The sequence below is a fragment of the Passer domesticus genome, chromosome 7 (genome assembly GCF_036417665.1).
Source record: "Passer domesticus isolate bPasDom1 chromosome 7, bPasDom1.hap1, whole genome shotgun sequence".
Taxonomy (NCBI): Eukaryota; Metazoa; Chordata; class Aves; order Passeriformes; family Passeridae; genus Passer; species Passer domesticus.
The window spans coordinates 23,777,972-23,794,023 of NC_087480.1; positions in this window are offsets into that span (position 1 = coordinate 23,777,972).

The following is a 16,052-nucleotide window of genomic DNA, read 5'->3' on the forward strand; positions in this document are numbered from 1 at the left end:
CTGCTCCAGCCCACCATAGAAAACCTTGCTCTTCCCTTCAGTTTTTGAGATGCCGAGAACGCGGGAATTGAGAACACAAGTCCGGGGACGTATACTGTGCTGGCACAGTTTCTTCTTGCTAGACACAGTGGAAAAGCATTTTGCTGAGACGCAGAAGACAAGAAATGCAGAATACGGAGATACGGAGCTGTCCGAAGTTAAGTGCCGCTGCCACGCGTCTTTCGGCAGAAAGAGAGCTCCGCAGCGCACAGTGACCGGCACAGTGCTCTCTGCGCGAAGAGCCGCTTGATCGCATCCGAGAGACGGAGAGCGCGGTACCTTCTACGATGCGAAGAGTGAAGCCGCACAACACCCGGACTGTGTCCGCATCTTTCTAACTGCTAGAAGTTCAAGGTTTAGCACCCGCCTGCCTCTTCAATTGCCATTAGCATCCGAAAAGAAGGTATTCTTGCACAACTTTGCTGTGCTTGCTACTAGTTCTGCCCCAGCCCACCATTGATAACCTTGCTCTTCCCGTTAGTTTTTCAGATGCCGAGAACTCGGGAATTGAGAACACAAGTCCGGGGAAGTATACTGTGCTGGCACAGTTTCTTCTTGCTAGACACAGTGGAAAAGCATTTTGCTGAGACGCACAAGACAAGAAATGCAGAATACGGAGATACGGAGCTGTCCGAAATTAAGTGCCGCTGCCACGCGTCTTTCGGCAGAAAGAGAGCTCCGCAGCGCACAGTGACCGGCACAGTGCTGTCTGCGCGAAGAGCCGCTTGATCGCATCCGAGAGACGGAGAGCGCGGTACCTTCTACGATGCGAAGAGTGAAGCCGCACAACACCCGGACTGTGTCCGCATCTTTCTAACTGCTAGAAGTTCAAGGTTTAGCACCCGCCTGCCTCTTCAATTGCCATTAGCATCCGAAAGGAAGGTATTCTTGCACAACTTTGCTGTGCTTGCGTCTAGTTCTGCTCCAGCCCACCATAGAAAACCTTGCTCTTCCCTTCAGTTTTTGAGATGCCGAGAACGCGGGAATTGAGAACACAAGTCCGGGGACGTATACTGTGCTGGCACAGTTTCTTCTTGCTAGACACAGTGGAAAAGCATTTTGCTGAGACGCAGAAGACAAGAAATGCAGAATACGGAGATACGGAGCTGTCCGAAGTTAAGTGCCGCTGCCACGCGTCTTTCGGCAGAAAGAGAGCTCCGGAGCGCACAGTGAGCGGCACAGTGCTCTCTGCGCGAAGAGCCGCTTGATCGCATCCGAGAGACGGAGAGCGCGGTACCTTCTACGATGCGAAGAGTGAAGCCGCACAACACCCGGACTGTGTCCGCATCTTTCTAACTGCTAGAAGTTCAAGGTTTAGCACCCGCCTGCCTCTTCAATTGCCATTAGCATCCGAAAGGAAGGTATTCTTGCACAACTTTGCTGTGCTTGCTACTAGTTCTGCCCCAGCCCACCATAGAAAACCTTGCTCTTCCCTTCAGTTTTTGAGATGCCGAGAACGCGGGAATTGAGAACACAAGTCCGGGGACGTATACTGTGCTGGCACAGTTTCTTCTTGCTAGACACAGTGGAAAAGCATTTTGCTGAGACGCAGAAGACAAGAAATGCAGAATACGGAGATACGGAGCTGTCCGAAGTTAAGTGCCGCTGCCACGCGTCTTTCGGCAGAAAGAGAGCTCCGCAGCGCACAGTGACCGGCACAGTGCTCTCTGCGCGAAGAGCCGCTTGATCGCATCCGAGAGACGGAGAGCGCGGTACCTTCTACGATGCGAAGAGTGAAGCCGCACAACACCCGGACTGTGTCCGCATCTTTCTAACTGCTAGAAGTTCAAGGTTTAGCACCCGCCTGCCTCTTCAATTGCCATTAGCATCCGAAAGGAAGGTATTCTTGCACAACTTTGCTGTGCTTGCGTCTAGTTCTGCTCCAGCCCACCATAGAAAACCTTGCTCTTCCCTTCAGTTTTTGAGATGCCGAGAACGCGGGAATTGAGAACACAAGTCCGGGGACGTATACTGTGCTGGCACAGTTTCTTCTTGCTAGACACAGTGGAAAAGCATTTTGCTGAGACGCAGAAGACAAGAAATGCAGAATACGGAGATACGGAGCTGTCCGAAGTTAAGTGCCGCTGCCACGCGTCTTTCGGCAGAAAGAGAGCTCCGCAGCGCACAGTGACCGGCACAGTGCTCTCTGCGCGAAGAGCCGCTTGATCGCATCCGAGAGACGGAGAGCGCGGTACCTTCTACGATGCGAAGAGTGAAGCCGCACAACACCCGGACTGTGTCCGCATCTTTCTAACTGCTAGAAGTTCAAGGTTTAGCACCCGCCTGCCTCTTCAATTGCCATTAGCATCCGAAAAGAAGGTATTCTTGCACAACTTTGCTGTGCTTGCGTCTAGTTCTGCCCCAGCCCACCATTGATAACCTTGCTCTTCCCGTTAGTTTTTCAGATGCCGAGAACTCGGGAATTGAGAACACAAGTCCGGGGAAGTATACTGTGCTGGCACAGTTTCTTCTTGCTAGACACAGTGGAAAAGCATTTTGCTGAGACGCAGAAGACAAGAAATGCAGAATACGGAGATACGGAGCTGTCCGAAGTTAAGTGCCGCTGCCACGCGTCTTTCGGCAGAAAGAGAGCTCCGGAGCGCACAGTGACCGGCACAGTGCTCTCTGCGCGAAGAGCCGCTTGATCGCATCCGAGAGACGGAGAGCGCGGTACCTTCTACGATGCGAAGAGTGAAGCCGCACAACACCCGGACTGTGTCCGCATCTTTCTAACTGCTAGAAGTTCAAGGTTTAGCACCCGCCTGCCTCTTCAATTGCCATTAGCATCCGAAAAGAAGGTATTCTTGCACAACTTTGCTGTGCTTGCGTCTAGTTCTGCCCCAGCCCACCATTGATAACCTTGCTCTTCCCGTTAGTTTTTCAGATGCCGAGAACTCGGGAATTGAGAACACAAGTCCGGGGAAGTATACTGTGCTGGCACAGTTTCTTCTTGCTAGACACAGTGGAAAAGCATTTTGCTGAGACGCAGAAGACAAGAAATGCAGAATACGGAGATACGGAGCTGTCCGAAGTTAAGTGCCGCTGCCACGCGTCTTTCGGCAGAAAGAGAGCTCCGCAGCGCACAGTGACCGGCACAGTGCTGTCTGCGCGAAGAGCCGCTTGATCGCATCCGAGAGACGGAGAGCGCGGTACCTTCTACGATGCGAAGAGTGAAGCCGCACAACACCCGGACTGTGTCCGCATCTTTCTAACTGCTAGAAGTTCAAGGTTTAGCACCCGCCTGCCTCTTCAATTGCCATTAGCATCCGAAAAGAAGGTATTCTTGCACAACTTTGCTGTGCTTGCGTCTAGTTCTGCCCCAGCCCACCATTGATAACCTTGCTCTTCCCGTTAGTTTTTGAGATGCCGAGAACGCGGGAATTGAGAACATAAGTCCGGGGAAGTATACTGTACTGGCACAGTTTCTTCTTGCTAGACAAAGTGGAAAAGCATTTTGCTGAGACGCACAAGACAAGAAATGCAGAATACGGAGATACGGAGCTGTCCGAAGTTAAGTGCCGCTGCCACGCGTCTTTCGGCAGAGAGAGAGCTCCGCAGCGCACAGTGAGCGGCACAGTGCTCTCTGCGCGAAGAGCCGCTTGATCGCATCCGAGAGACGGAGAGCGCGGTACCTTCTACGATGCGAAGAGTGAAGCCGCACAACACCCGGACTGTGTCCGCATCTTTCTAACTGCTAGAAGTTCAAGGTTTAGCACCCGCCTGCCTCTTCAATTGCCATTAGCATCCGAAAGGAAGGTATTCTTGCACAACTTTGCTCTGCTTGCGTCTAGTTTTACCCCAGCCCACCATTAATAACCTTGCTCTTCCCGTTAGTTTTTGAGATGCCGAGAACTCAGGAATTGAGGACACAAGTCCGGAGACGTATACTGTGCTGGCACAGTTTCTCCTTGCTAGACACAGTGGAAAAGCATTTTGCTGAGACGCAGAAGACAAGAAATGCAGAATACGGAGATACGGAGCTGTCCGAAGTTAAGTGCCGCTGTCAGGCGTCTTTCGGCAGAAAGAGAGCTCCGGAGCGCACAGTGACCGGCACAGTGCTCTCTGCGCGAAGAGCCGCTTGATCGCATCCGAGAGACGGAGAGCGCGGTACCTTCTACGATGCGAAGAGTGAAGCCGCAAAACACCCGGACTGTGTCCTCAGCTTTCTAACTGCTACAAGATCATGGCTTCCCGCGCGATTTGTTTAGATTGTTCTTTATTATATTTTGATGTGTTTGGATTAATTTTGCTGAGATTTTTCCTGTGGTGTCGTGTTCTCACAATATTTTGATCAGTTTTTGGGGATTCTAGAATATTATGGCGGGTGTCTGGAATGTTTTGATGTCTTTTCAGAATGTTTTGGTTGATTTTGATTAGTTTTTAATATGATATGGGGGGTTTTAGAATATTTTGATTCATTCGAGCAAGCTTAAAAATGTTCTTTTTGGGTTTTTAGAATGTTTTGATTTGCTTTGTGTTTCTAAAACTCTGGCGGGTTTTTGGTGTTTTTGGATTAGTTTTTGTGGGATTTGTCATGTTTTGGCAGGTTTTTATTTTTGTTTGACTGGGTTTTAGAACATTTTGATGAATTATGACAGGTTTTGAAATACTTGGTGTGTTTTAATAATTTTTTGTTTCTGCCTTACTTTTGTTTTCATACAGTTTTGCCGGATTTGGGAATCTTTTAGCTGGTTTTTGGAATGTTTTCATGGTGTTTTAGAATTTTTTTTTTGTGTGGTTTTTATTGTCTTGGCAGGTTTTGGAATATTTGGATTCATTTTGGTGGGTTTTAAAATATTTTGGCGGTATTTGGAATGTTTTGGTTTGCTTTCATTAGTTTTGATAATATTTTGGCAAGTTATTGAATGTTTCGATCACTTCTGACTGGTTTTCTAGTATTTTGGCATCTTTTCAGAATGTTTTGATCAGTTTTGGCGGGTTCTAAACTATTTTGTCAGGTTTTTGGAATTTTTTGGTTGGTTTTGATTTGTTTTTATGATGTTTTGGCGGGTTTTCGGAATGTTTTGGTTGGGTTTTAGAATGTTTTGTATTCTCTTGAGTTGTTTTTATTGTGTTGGCTTGTTTTGGAACGTTTGGATTCCTTTTGGCGGGTTTTTGGAATGTTTTGGCGGGTGTTCGGAATCTTTTGATTAGTTTTGATGGGTTTTGAAATATTTTGGCCGGTTTTTAGAAGGTTTCGATTTGTTTTGATTTGTTTTGATTCTGTTTAGCCCAGTTTTTGGTGTGTTTGTATTAGCTTTGGTGGGCTTTATCATGTTTTGTCAGGTTTTTTCGAATGTATTGATCACTTCTGTCTGGTTTTCTATTTCTGGCGGGTTTGAAAATATTTTTGGATGAGTTTTGGCGGGTTTTCAAAGATTTTGGCTCTTTGCGCAGAGATGACGGTGCCGGTGGCGGTGCGCTCCGGGGCGCTCCTTCTGCGGAAAGACGCCTGGCAGCGGCACTTGGGACAGCTCCGCGTCTCCGTATTCTGCGTTTCTTGCCTTCTGCATCTCAGCAAAATGCTTTCCCACTAGGTCTAGCAAGGAGAAACTGTGGCAGCTGAGTAGATGTAGCCCGGCCCGCCCTTTGAAGTTGACAAGTTCTTGGCATCTCAGAGCCTCAAGGGAAGAGCAAGGTTATCTATGGTAGGCTGGGGCAGAACTAGCAGCAAGCAGAGCAAAGTTGTCCAAGAATAGCTTCCATTGGAATGCTAATGGCAATTGAAGAGGCAGGCCTGTGGCAAGCCACTAGCTTCTAGCAGTTTGAAAGTTGCAGACACAGTGCAGGTGTTGTGCGGCTTCCTTCTTGGCCTCCTAGAAGGTGCCGCGCTCTCTGTGTCTTGCTTGCCAATATGTTGCCGTGTTCCTCTTATTGTTTGGTTTGTTTTGATTTGTTTTGATGATGTTTTGGCGGGTTTTCGGAATGTTTTGGTTGGTTTTGATTTGTTTTTATGATGTTTTGCCAAGTTTTTTGAATGTTTTGATCAGTTCTGGCTGGTTTTCTAATGTTTTGGCATCTTTTCAGAATGTTTTGATCAGTTTTGCGGGTCTAAATTATTTTGTCGGGTTTTCGGAATATTTTGGTTGGTTTTGATTTGTTTTTATGATGTTTTGGTGGGTTTTCGGAATGTTTTGGTTGGGTTTTAGAATGTTTTGTTTTCTCTTGTGTTGTTTTTATTGTGTTGTCAGGTTGTGGAACATTTGGATTCCTTTTGGCGGGTTTTAAAATATTTTGGCGGGTATTTGGAATGTTTTGGTTTGCTTTCATTTGTTTTGATTATGTTTTGGCAAGTTATTGAAAATTTTGATCACTTCTGACTGGTTTTCTAGTATTTTGGCATCTTTTCAGAATGTTTTGATCAGTTTTGGCGGGTTCTAAACTATTTTGTCAGGTTTTTGGAATTTTTTGGTTGGTTTTGATTTGTTTTTATGATGTTTTGCCAAGTTTTTTGAATGTTTTGATCAGTTCAGGCTGGTTTTCTAATGTTTTGGCATCTTTTCAGAATGTTTTAATGAGTTTTGCGGGTCTAAATTATTTTGGCGGCTTTTCGGAATATTTTGGTTGGTTTTGATTTTTTTTTTATGATGTTTTGGCGGGTTTTCGGAATGTTTTGGTTGGGTTTTAGAATGTTTTGTATTCTCTTGAGTTGTTTTTATTGTGTTGGCAGGTTTTGCAATGTTTGGATTCCTTTTGGCAGGTGTTCGGAATGTTTTGGCGGGTGTTAGGAGTGTTTTGATTAGTTTTGATGGGTTTTGAAATATTTTGGCCGGTTTTTAGAAGGTTTCGATTTGTTTTGATTTGTTTTGATTCTGTTTAGCCCAGTTTTTGGTGTGTTTGTATTAGCTTTGGTGGGCTTTATCATGTTTTGTCAGGTTTTTTCGAATGTATTGATCACTTCTGTCTGGTTTTCTATTTTGGCGGGTTTGAAAATATTTTTGGATGAGTTTTGGCGGGTTTTCAAATATTTTGGCTCTTTGCGCAGAGATGACGGTGCCCGTTGCGGTGCGCTCCGGGGCGCTCCTTCTGCGGAAAGACGCCTGGCAGCGGCACTTGGGACAGCTCCGCGTCTCCGTATTGTGCGTTTCTTGCCTTCTGCATCTCAGCAAAATGCTTTCCCACTAGGTCTAGCAAGGAGAAACTGTGGCAGCTGAGTAGATGTAGCCCGGCCCGCCCTTTGAAGTTGACAAGTTCTTGGCATCTCAGAGCCTCAAGGGAAGAGCAAGGTTATCTATGGTAGGCTGGGGCGGAACTAGCAGCAAGCAGAGCAAAGTTGTTCAAGAATAGCTTCCATTGGAATGCTAATGGCAATTGAAGAGGCAGGCCAGTGGCAAGCCACTAGCTTCTAGCAGTTTGAAAGTTGCAGACACAGTGCAGGTGTTGTGCGGCTTCCTTCTTGGCCTCCTAGAAGGTGCCGCGCTCTCTGTGTCTTGCTTGCCAATATGTTGCCGTGTTCCTCTTATTGTTTGGTTTGTTTTGATTTGTTTTGATGATGTTTTGGCGGGTTTTCGGAATGTTTTGGTTGGTTTTGATTTGTTTTTATGATGTTTTGCCAAGTTTTTTGAATGTTTTGATCAGTTCTGGCTGGTTTTCTAATGTTTTGGCATCTTTTCAGAATGTTTTGATGAGTTTTGCGGGTCTAAATTATTTTGTCGGGTTTTCGGAATATTTTGGTTGGTTTTGATTTGTTTTGATGATGTTTTGGCGGGTTTTCGGAATGTTTTGGTTGGGTTTTAGAATGTTTTGTATTCTCTTGAGTTGTTTTTATTGTGTTGGCAGGTTTTGGAATGTTTGGATTCCTTTTGGCAGGTGTTCGGAATGTTTTGGCGGGTGTTCGGAATGTTTTGATTAGTTTTGACGGGTTTTGAAATATTTTGGCCGGTTTTTAGAAGGTTTCGATTTGTTTTGATTTGTTTTGATTCTGTTTAGCCCAGTTTTTGGTGTGTTTGGATTAGCTTTGGTGGGCTTTATCATGTTTTGTCAGGTTTTTTCGAATGTATTGATCACTTCTGTCTGGTTTTCTATTTTGGCGGGTTTGAAAATATTTTTGGATGAGTTTTGGCGGGTTTGAAAATATTTTGGTTTTTGCGGAGACATGACGGTGCCGGTTGCGGTGCGCTCCGGGGCGCTCCTTCTGCGGAAAGACGCCTGGCAGCGGCACTTGGGACAGCTCCGCGTCTCCGTATTGTGCGTTTCTTGCCTTCTGCATCTCAGCAAAATGCTTTCCCACTAGGTCTAGCAAGGAGAAACTGTGGCAGCTGAGTAGATGTAGCCCGGCCCACCCTTTGAAGTTGACAAGTTCTTGGCATCTCAGAGCCTCAAGGGAAGAGCAAGGTTATCTATGGTAGGCTGGGGCGGAACTAGCAGCAAGCAGAGCAAAGTTGTCCAAGAATAGCTTCCATTGGAATGCTAATGGCAATTGAAGAGGCAGGCCAGTGGCAAGCCACTAGCTTCTAGCAGTTTGAAAGTTGCAGACACAGTGCAGGTGTTGTGCGGCTTCCTTCTTGGCCTCCTAGAAGGTGCCGCGCTCTCTGTGTCTTGCTTGCCAATATGTTGCCGTGTTCCTCTTATTGTTTGGTTTGTTTTGATTTGTTTTGATGATGTTTTGGCAGGTTTTCGGAATGTTTTGGTTGGTTTTGACTTGTTTTTATGATGTTTTGCCAAGTTTTTTGAATGTTTTGATCAGTTCTGGCTGGTTTTCTAATGTTTTGGCATCTTTTCAGAATGTTTTGATGAGTTTTGCGGGTCTAAATTATTTTGGCGGGTTTTCGGAATATTTTGGTTGGTTTTGATTTGTTTTTATGATGTTTTGGCGGGTTTTCGGAATGTTTTGGTTGGGTTTTAGAATGTTTTGTTTTCTCTTGTGTTGTTTTTATTGTGTTGTCAGGTTGTGGAACATTTGGATTCCTTTTGGCGGGTTTTAAAATATTTTGGCGGGTATTTGGAATGTTTTGGTTTGCTTTCATTTGTTTTGATTATGTTTTGGCAAGTTATTGAAAATTTTGATCACTTCTGACTGGTTTTCTAGTATTTTGGCATATTTTCAGAATGTTTTGATCAGTTTTGGCGGGTTCTAAACTATTTTGTCAGGTTTTTGGAATTTTTTGGTTGGTTTTGATTTGTTTTTATGATGTTTTGCCAAGTTTTTTGAATGTTTTGATCAGTTCAGGCTGGTTTTCTAATGTTTTGGCATCTTTTCAGAATGTTTTAATGAGTTTTGCGGGTCTAAATTATTTTGGCGGCTTTTCGGAATATTTTGGTTGGTTTTGATTTTTTTTTTATGATGTTTTGGCGGGTTTTTGGAATGTTTTGGCGGGTATTTGGAATGTTTTGGCGGGTGTTCGGAATGTTTTGGCGGGTATGCGGAATGTTTTGATTAGTTTTGACGGGTTTTGAAATATTTTGGCCGGTTTTTAGAAGGTTTCGATTTGTTTTGATTTGTTTTGATTCTGTTTAGCCCAGTTTTTGGTGTGTTTGGATTAGCTTTGGTGGGCTTTATCATGTTTTGTCAGGTTTTTTCGAATGTATTGATCACTTCTGTCTGGTTTTCTATTTTGGCGGGTTTGAAAATATTTTTGGATGAGTTTTGGCGGGTTTTCAAAGATTTTGGCTCTTTGCGCAGAGATGACGGTGCCGGTTGCGGTGCGCTCCGGGGCGCTCCTTCTGCGGAAAGACGCCTGGCAGCGGCACTTGGGACAGCTCCGCGTCTCCGTATTGTGCGTTTCTTGCCTTCTGCATCTCAGCAAAATGCTTTCCCACTAGGTCTAGCAAGGAGAAACTGTGGCAGCTGAGTAGATGTAGCCCGGCCCACCCTTTGAAGTTGACAAGTTCTTGGCATCTCAGAGCCTCAAGGGAAGAGCAAGGTTATCTATGGTAGGCTGGGGCGGAACTAGCAGCAAGCAGAGCAAAGTTGTCCAAGAATAGCTTCCATTGGAATGCTAATGGCAATTGAAGAGGCAGGCCAGTGGCAAGCCACTAGCTTCTAGCAGTTTGAAAGTTGCAGACACAGTGCAGGTGTTGTGCGGCTTCCTTCTTGGCCTCCTAGAAGGTGCCGCGCTCTCTGTGTCTTGCTTGCCATTATGTTGCCGTGTTCCTCTTATTGTTTGGTTTGTTTTGATATGTTTTTATGATGTTTTGGTGGATTTTGGAATGTTTTGGTTGGTTTTGATTTGTTTTTATGATGTTTTGCCAAGTTTTTTGAATGTTTTGATCAGTTCTGGCTGGTTTTCTAATGTTTTGGCATCTTTTCAGAATGTTTTGATGAGTTTTGCGGGTCTAAATTATTTTGTCGGGTTTTCGGAATATTTTGGTTGGTTTTGATTTGTTTTGATGATGTTTTGGCGGGTTTTCGGAATGTTTTGGTTGGGTTTTAGAATGTTTTGTATTCTCTTGAGTTGTTTTTATTGTGTTGGCAGGTTTTGCAATGTTTGGATTCCTTTTGGCAGGTGTTCGGAATGTTTTGGCGGGTGTTCGGAATGTTTTGATTAGTTTTGACGGGTTTTGAAATATTTTGGCCGGTTTTTAGAAGGTTTCGATTTGTTTTGATTTGTTTTGATTCTGTTTAGCCCAGTTTTTGGTGTGTTTGCATTAGCTTTGGTGGGCTTTATCATGTTTTGTCAGGTTTTTTCGAATGTATTGATCACTTCTGTCTGGTTTTCTATTTCTGGCGGGTTTGAAAATATTTTTGGATGAGTTTTGGCGGGTTTTCAAAGATTTTGGCTCTTTGCGCAGAGATGACGGTGCCGGTTGCGGTGCGCTCCGGGGCGCTCCTTCTGCGGAAAGACGCCTGGCAGCGGCACTTGGGACAGCTCCGCGTCTCCGTATTCTGCGTTTCTTGCCTTCTGCATCTCAGCAAAATGCTTTCCCACTAGGTCTAGCAAGGAGAAACTGTGGCAGCTGAGTAGATGTAGCCCGGCCCGCCCTTTGAAGTTGACAAGTTCTTGGCATCTCAGAGCCTCAAGGGAAGAGCAAGGTTATCTATGGTAGGCTGGGGCGGAACTAGCAGCAAGCAGAGCAAAGTTGTCCAAGAATAGCTTCCATTGGAATGCTAATGGCAATTGAAGAGGCAGGCCAGTGGCAAGCCACTAGCTTCTAGCAGTTTGAAAGTTGCAGACACAGTGCAGGTGTTGTGCGGCTTCCTTCTTGGCCTCCTAGAAGGTGCCGCGCTCTCTGTGTCTTGCTTGCCAATATGTTGCCGTGTTCCTCTTATTGTTTGGTTTGTTTTGATTTGTTTTGATGATGTTTTGGCAGGTTTTCGGAATGTTTTGGTTGGTTTTGACTTGTTTTTATGATGTTTTGCCAAGTTTTTTGAATGTTTTGATCAGTTCTGGCTGGTTTTCTAATGTTTTGGCATCTTTTCAGAATGTTTTGATGAGTTTTGCGGGTCTAAATTATTTTGGCGGGTTTTCGGAATATTTTGGTTGGTTTTGATTTGTTTTTATGATGTTTTGGCGGGTTTTCGGAATGTTTTGGTTGGGTTTTAGAATGTTTTGTTTTCTCTTGTGTTGTTTTTATTGTGTTGGCAGGTTGTGGAACATTTGGATTCCTTTTGGCGGGTTTTAAAATATTTTGGCGGGTATTTGGAATGTTTTGGTTTGCTTTCATTTGTTTTGATTATGTTTTGGCAAGTTATTGAAAATTTTGATCACTTCTGACTGGTTTTCTAGTATTTTGGCATCTTTTCAGAATGTTTTGATCAGTTTTGGCGGGTTCTAAACTATTTTGTCAGGTTTTTGGAATTTTTTGGTTGGTTTTGATTTGTTTTTATGATGTTTTGCCAAGTTTTTTGAATGTTTTGATCAGTTCTGGCTGGTTTTCTAATGTTTTGGCATATTTTCAGAATGTTTTAATGAGTTTTGCGGGTCTAAATTATTTTGGCGGCTTTTCGGAATATTTTGGTTGGTTTTGATTTTTTTTTTATGATGTTTTGGCGGGTTTTTGGAATGTTTTGGCGGGTATTTGGAATGTTTTGGCGGGTGTTCGGAATGTTTTGGCGGGTATGCGGAATGTTTTGATTAGTTTTGACGGGTTTTGAAATATTTTGGCCGGTTTTTAGAAGGTTTCGATTTGTTTTGATTTGTTTTGATTCTGTTTAGCCCAGTTTTTGGTGTGTTTGGATTAGCTTTGGTGGGCTTTATCATGTTTTGTCAGGTTTTTTCGAATGTATTGATCACTTCTGTCTGGTTTTCTATTTCTGGCGGGTTTGAAAATATTTTTGGATGAGTTTTGGCGGGTTTTCAAAGATTTTGGCTCTTTGCGCAGAGATGACGGTGCCGGTTGCGGTGCGCTCCGGGGCGCTCCTTCTGCGGAAAGACGCCTGGCAGCGGCACTTGGGACAGCTCCGCGTCTCCGTATTCTGCGTTTCTTGCCTTCTGCATCTCAGCAAAATGCTTTCCCACTAGGTCTAGCAAGGAGAAACTGTGGCAGCTGAGTAGATGTAGCCCGGCCCGCCCTTTGAAGTTGACAAGTTCTTGGCATCTCAGAGCCTCAAGGGAAGAGCAAGGTTATCTATGGTAGGCTGGGGCGGAACTAGCAGCAAGCAGAGCAAAGTTTTCCAAGAATAGCTTCCATTGGAATGCTAATGGCAATTGAAGAGGCAGGCCAGTGGCAAGCCACTAGCTTCTAGCAGTTTGAAAGTTGCAGACACAGTGCAGGTGTTGTGCGGCTTCCTTCTTGGCCTCCTAGAATGTGCCGCGCTCTCTGTGTCTTGCTTGCCAATATGTTGCCGTGTTCCTCTTATTGTTTGGTTTGTTTTGATTTGTTTTTATGATGTTTTGGCGGGTTTTTGGAATGTTTTGGTTGGTTTTGATTTGTTTTTATGATGTTTTGCCAAGTTTTTTGAATGTTTTGATCAGTTCTGGCTGGTTTTCTAATGTTTTGGCATCTTTTCAGAATGTTTTGATGAGTTTTGCGGGTCTAAATTATTTTGTCGGGTTTTCGGAATATTTTGGTTGGTTTTGATTTGTTTTTATGATGTTTTGGCGGGTTTTCGGAATGTTTTGGTTGGGTTTTAGAATGTTTTGTTTTCTCTTGTGTTGTTTTTATTGTGTTGGCAGGTTGTGGAACATTTGGATTCCTTTTGGCGGGTTTTAAAATATTTTGGCGGGTATTTGGAATGTTTTGGTTTGCTTTCATTTGTTTTTATTATGTTTTGGCAAGTTATTGAAAATTTTGATCACTTCTGACTGGTTTTCTAGTATTTTGGCATCTTTTCAGAATGTTTTGATCCGTTTTGGCGGGTTCTAAACTATTTTGTCAGGTTTTTGGAATTTTTTGGTTGGTTTTGATTTGTTTTTATGATGTTTTGCCAAGTTTTTTGAATGTTTTGATCAGTTCTGGCTGGTTTTCTAATGTTTTGGCATCTTTTCAGAATGTTTTAATGAGTTTTGCGGGTCTAAATTATTTTGTCGGGTTTTCGGAATATTTTGGTTGGTTTTGATTTTTTTTTTATGATGTTTTGGCGGGTTTTCGGAATGTTTTGGCGGGTATTTGGAATGTTTTGGCGGGTGTTCGGAATGTTTTGGCGGGTATTCGGAATGTTTTGATTAGTTTTGACGGGTTTTGAAATATTTTGGCCGGTTTTTTAAAGGTTTCGATTTGTTTTGATTTGTTTTGATTCTGTTTAGCCCAGTTTTTGGTGTGTTTGCATTAGCTTTGGTGGGCTTTATCATGTTTTGTCAGGTTTTTTCGAATGTATTGATCACTTCTGTCTGGTTTTCTATTTCTGGCGGGTTTGAAAATATTTTTGGATGAGTTTTGGCGGGTTTTCAAAGATTTTGGCTCTTTGCGCAGAGATGACGGTGCCGGTTGCGGTGCGCTCCGGGGCGCTCCTTCTGCGGAAAGACGCCTGGCAGCGGCACTTGGGACAGCTCCGCGTCTCCGTATTGTGCGTTTCTTGCCTTCTGCATCTCAGCAAAATGCTTTCCCACTAGGTCTAGCAAGGAGAAACTGTGGCAGCTGAGTAGATGTAGCCCGGCCCACCCTTTGAAGTTGACAAGTTCTTGGCATCTCAGAGCCTCAAGGGAAGAGCAAGGTTATCTATGGTAGGCTGGGGCGGAACTAGCAGCAAGCAGAGCAAAGTTGTCCAAGAATAGCTTCCATTGGAATGCTAATGGCAATTGAAGAGGCAGGCCAGTGGCAAGCCACTAGCTTCTAGCAGTTTGAAAGTTGCAGACACAGTGCAGGTGTTGTGCGGCTTCCTTCTTGGCCTCCTAGAAGGTGCCGCGCTCTCTGTGTCTTGCTTGCCAATATGTTGCCGTGTTCCTCTTATTGTTTGGTTTGTTTTGATTTGTTTTGATGATGTTTTGGCAGGTTTTCGGAATGTTTTGGTTGGTTTTGACTTGTTTTTATGATGTTTTGCCAAGTTTTTTGAATGTTTTGATCAGTTCTGGCTGGTTTTCTAATGTTTTGGCATCTTTTCAGAATGTTTTGATGAGTTTTGCGGGTCTAAATTATTTTGGCGGGTTTTCGGAATATTTTGGTTGGTTTTGATTTGTTTTTATGATGTTTTGGCGGGTTTTCGGAATGTTTTGGTTGGGTTTTAGAATGTTTTGTTTTCTCTTGTGTTGTTTTTATTGTGTTGGCAGGTTGTGGAACATTTGGATTCCTTTTGGCGGGTTTTAAAATATTTTGGCGGGTATTTGGAATGTTTTGGTTTGCTTTCATTTGTTTTGATTATGTTTTGGCAAGTTATTGAAAATTTTGATCACTTCTGACTGGTTTTCTAGTATTTTGGCATCTTTTCAGAATGTTTTGATCAGTTTTGGCGGGTTCTAAACTATTTTGTCAGGTTTTTGGAATTTTTTGGTTGGTTTTGATTTGTTTTTATGATGTTTTGCCAAGTTTTTTGAATGTTTTGATCAGTTCTGGCTGGTTTTCTAATGTTTTGGCATATTTTCAGAATGTTTTAATGAGTTTTGCGGGTCTAAATTATTTTGGCGGCTTTTCGGAATATTTTGGTTGGTTTTGATTTTTTTTTTATGATGTTTTGGCGGGTTTTTGGAATGTTTTGGCGGGTATTTGGAATGTTTTGGCGGGTGTTCGGAATGTTTTGGCGGGTATGCGGAATGTTTTGATTAGTTTTGACGGGTTTTGAAATATTTTGGCCGGTTTTTAGAAGGTTTCGATTTGTTTTGATTTGTTTTGATTCTGTTTAGCCCAGTTTTTGGTGTGTTTGGATTAGCTTTGGTGGGCTTTATCATGTTTTGTCAGGTTTTTTCGAATGTATTGATCACTTCTGTCTGGTTTTCTATTTCTGGCGGGTTTGAAAATATTTTTGGATGAGTTTTGGCGGGTTTTCAAAGATTTTGGCTCTTTGCGCAGAGATGACGGTGCCGGTTGCGGTGCGCTCCGGGGCGCTCCTTCTGCGGAAAGACGCCTGGCAGCGGCACTTGGGACAGCTCCGCGTCTCCGTATTGTGCGTTTCTTGCCTTCTGCATCTCAGCAAAATGCTTTCCCACTAGGTCTAGCAAGGAGAAACTGTGGCAGCTGAGTAGATGTAGCCCGGCCCGCCCTTTGAAGTTGACAAGTTCTTGGCATCTCAGAGCCTCAAGGGAAGAGCAAGGTTATCTATGGTAGGCTGGGGCGGAACTAGCAGCAAGCAGAGCAAAGTTGTCCAAGAATAGCTTCCATTGGAATGCTAATGGCAATTGAAGAGGCAGGCCAGTGGCAAGCCACTAGCTTCTAGCAGTTTGAAAGTTGCAGACACAGTGCAGGTGTTGTGCGGCTTCCTTCTTGGCCTCCTAGAAGGTGCCACGCTCTCTGTGTCTTGCTTGCCAATATGTTGCCGTGTTCCTCTTATTGTTTGGTTTGTTTTGATTTGTTTTGATGATGTTTTGGCAGGTTTTCGGAATGTTTTGGTTGGTTTTGACTTGTTTTTATGATGTTTTGCCAAGTTTTTTGAATGTTTTGATCAGTTCTGGCTGGTTTTCTAATGTTTTGGCATCTTTTCAGAATGTTTTGATGAGTTTTGCGGGTCTAAATTATTTTGGCGGGTTTTCGGAATATTTTGGTTG